Consider the following 4,359-nt stretch of genomic DNA (forward strand, 5'->3'; position numbering starts at 1 on the left):
GTTTTTTTGTTAGTAAATTTACATTTGTGTATATGAAATTTGGCCAAAAGAATAATGAAATGAATTACATAAAAATGTTTCAGCTTATTTCTATCATATGTAAAGAATCCAAGCAGTACATCTCTCCACAATAGTGTAAAATCTTCATAAATGTGTTCAATTATAAATCTACTGATGTCTTGCCACAGTTTTCTTACATGAATACAATGCCAAAAAAGATGCAACACTGTTTCTGGGTGGTCATTACAAAAGGAGCAATTTGAGTTGATCCTTAAACTTCTTCATATAGTGGTTGGCAGGATAATATTTATGAATAATTTTAAAGGAAACTTCCTTAATTTTGTTAACAAGTAGTATGTGTGTGGCAACATCCAAACTTTTCCCCAACAGATATTATCAATAAATCCATTCCAATAAGGCATGACATAAGGTATAGATACAACATCCTGCTGAAACAAGGTTCGTATCGCTCTGTTGTTGAATGAACCAAAAGATAAACAAATCTTTCCTACTGACGAGTCAACAGGGTCAATAGAAGGTAGGCTCTGAGGGTCAGGTCTTGACACGTTCCTGAATAACAGGGGATGGCGTCTAAAACAATTGCAAAATCTTTAGGTGTTACAGGGACCTTGTAAAGAGATAAGAATTCCTTATAACTGAGTAAAAGACCCTCTGCATTTACCAGTTGGCTCACCAATAGGATATTATTTCGGAACCAATATTCTAAAAACAAAGAAGTATTTTTATACAATATATCCCGATTATTCCATATATAATATCTGTGTGGAGAAAAATTGTGTTTATAAATTAAGGACCATGACAAGAAAACCTGCCGATGAAAAGCAGAAMGTTTCACTGGAATTTTGTCAMTATTATAATTGCAAAACAACATGAAGTTAAGGCCACCAAAAGTAGAGAAGACATGATGAGGAATCAAATTCCAGATAGAAGTGGGTCTTCTTAGGAATTGTTTTATCCAATTGATCTKAAAAKTATTATTTAAAGTAGATCAAWCAAACCCTGTCGTTTCCAACGGGAACAAATGAGTCATGGTAGGCAGAGCCAAACACGAGATAACGAGATCCCATTTGCCTGTTCTAAGCAKACATCTGCATATTTCCATTAGGGTACGCCTACTCTGTGAAATCTGACTAAAATAAGCTGAATTCGCCTTTGCAGTCCTTCTAAACAACGCGATATTTTAAAACTTTGGCAAAGAATTAAGTCTTACAAACTTAGTCCACTCTGTTCAAAACATATTCTAGTTTTGGGAACAGAAAACCGTATTGAGATCAAATGTTTAATCGATGAGAACATTTGCAGAATGCACGTAAAGTCCATCTACTGGCCACTGGACTTCCTGTCACTACCATATTTGATAGGTAATGGAAATGCGATGCAGTTGGTTCACATGTCTACATCCGGTGAAATATCTGTTTCATTGGTCTATCTGTGGCCAGTGGCGATTTTAGCATGTAAATCTKGGTGGGGAAAACTCAAAAAAACTTTTTTATTTAGATGCATGCCAGCAAAGCCACTGAACAATATATTAATTGCACTACAACGGTGACCAACTGTTTGGCCCTACATAAAGCTGTTCTAACAGCAGAGCTTTCTTTTCAGCACCATGGAGTGAATCCTTACCACTGCTACACCTGGCTATCAGCAGAGCCTTCTCTGGCARCGAAACAGTTAATTCAGCCTATTTTACTTCCTTTAAAAAAAACATAGCTGATATGGCTGACTTGCTTAAACAAATTTGGTTWCTACTGACAATTGAGATGTACAAACTATGTCATAAGGGGACGATGAGTGGGTAAGAGGCAATCYGCAATTTTGATGAAGACAGCAAGCTAGGACGGATGTAGTCAATATAACTATTTGTTCAGCACTTTTGAAATGTACAGCGACACAATTCAGAACATGGGCCTTTCTTACAGTATTCTCCCTGTACACCARGTCAGAAGCGTAGGATAATTAAAGGGGRCATATTTTTGTTTAACCTTTATTTAACTAGGCAAGTCAGTTAAGAACAAATTCTTATTTACAATKATGGCCTACCCCATCCAAACCCTAACAACACTGGGCCAATTGTGTGCCACCCTATGGGACTCCCAATCACAGCCAGTTGTGATACAGCCTGGAATTGAACCAGGGTCTGTAGTGACACCTCTAGCACTGAAATGCAGTGTCTTAGACCGCTGCGCCAATCGGGAGCCCAAATATATAAGCAGACAATGAAAGCTCGTACAATATGAGCCTGTGTAGGAATGTGATTTGAATGTGACTGGAGGAGTGGGATGGTTGATTGATTTATTTTTGTATTATCGACCCACCTTCCTGCAATGGAATATATAATTTTTGTTTTGTTTCAATACCCCGTACAGTAGATGGTGGCAATACACTAATAGGTGTAGTCTGCCTTAAAACTTTAAAGAAGAAAGAAGAAGAAGAAGAAAGAGCGAGCACGAGACAGAGCAGTGANAAGAAGAAAGAGCGAGCACGAGACAGAGCAGTGACATAGTGCACATACTCAAATCAATTTGGTCACATACAYATGGTTAGCAGATGTCATTGCGAGTGTAGCGAAACGCTTGTGCTTCTAGTTCCGACAGTGCAGCAATATCTAACAAGTAATCTAACAATTCCAAAACAACTACCTAACACACACAAATCTAAGTAAAGGAATGGAATAAGAATATATACATATAAACATATGGATGAGCAATGACCGAGCGGCATAGGCAAGATGCAATAGATTGTATAAAATACAGTATATACATATTAGATGAGTAATGCAAGATATGTAAACATTATTAAAGTGGCATTATTAAAGTGACTAGTGATCCATTTATAAAAATGGCCAATGATTTCAAGTCTGTATATAGGCAGCAGGCTCACTGTGTTAGTGATGGCTGTTTAACAGTCTGATGGCCTTGAGATAGAAGCTATTTTTCAGTCTCTCGGTTCCTGCTATGATGCACCTGTACTGACCTCCTGGATGGTAGTGGGGTGAACAGGCAGTGGGTGGTTGTTGTCCTTGATGATCTTTTTGRCCTTCCTGTGACATCAGGTGCTGTAGGTGTCCTGGAGGGCAGGTAGTCTGCCCCTGGTGATGCGTTGTGCAGACCACACCACCCTCTAGAGAGCCCTGCAGTTATGGACGATGCAGTTGCCGTACCAGGCGGTGATGCAGCCTGACAAGATGCTCTCAATTGTGCATCTGTAAAAGTTTGTGAGGGTTTTAGGTGGCTACTTAAAATAAAATATATAAAATATATTTTGATTTGTTTAACASTCTTTTGGTTCCTACATTATTTCATATGTGTTATTTCATAGTCTTCTCTATTATTCTACAATGTGGAAAATAGCWAAAAAAATAAGAAAAACCCTTCAATGTGTAGGTGTGTCCAAACTTTTGACTGGAACTGTATATACATTTTTAAGATAAATATGTCATCCCTGAAGAGGTGGAAGTCTGCCTCTTCTTYGGTGGAGTTTAACCCTACCTGTTCCTACCCCAGGCGAACAGCCTGATAGAACTGGACACTACCACTCAACACACGCTGTAATTCTTCTGAAGTCAAATCTCATACCCCCAAGTACTTCTCTGCAGCTGCCACCACAAAATCCATTTTCTGTGACTGATGTTCCATCTCTGTGGTACAGTTGACAACCATTGCTATGAATGCTAAGAAGCCAAGSTTACGGAAACATATATTACTCAYTGGCCTATCCCTCTGCTCTGGCACAGATCTACTACTCACAGGGATCCTCTCAGAATCCCTCACATTTGATCCACCCTACTCTACTTTCTTCACTGCCTCAGCATACGACACCTTCGACACTACTCTGACCTGGCCACCTCAACCTGCCTCACGCACCGGACACCTCCGATCCCCAGCAACATGAGCACCCCTACAGTTGACACACACAACTTTCCCCACCAAAACTAGGAGGTGGAAGTAGTGCAGCGGCAGCTGTTTAAGGGGGTCAGCCGCAGCATCAGCACTACAATGTACACGAGACTAATCTGAAATCCTTCTCGGAATGTATCCTGCTGTGCGGAAGAATGCCATGTACATAATGGTAGCACATTTTGGACACAGTCTTCAGAGTCTTCACCCCTGAAGACTCTGAAAATACTTGTATTTCTTTTTTGACCAAAATTTTAAAGAGATTCTCGGTACTTTGTTATACTTTTTAGAAAGTATCACTCACAAGCCAAAAGTGCCCGCCTGAAAATTACATACTAYATCACATAGCCGCAGATACATCTTTGCACGCTCTTGGCATTCTCTCAACCAGCTTCACCTGGAATGCTTTTCCAATAGTCTTGAAGGAGTTCCCACATATGCT

The sequence above is a fragment of the Salvelinus sp. IW2-2015 genome, linkage group LG31, assembly GCF_002910315.2.
Source record: "Salvelinus sp. IW2-2015 linkage group LG31, ASM291031v2, whole genome shotgun sequence".
In the NCBI taxonomy this organism is placed as follows: Eukaryota; Metazoa; Chordata; class Actinopteri; order Salmoniformes; family Salmonidae; genus Salvelinus; species Salvelinus sp. IW2-2015.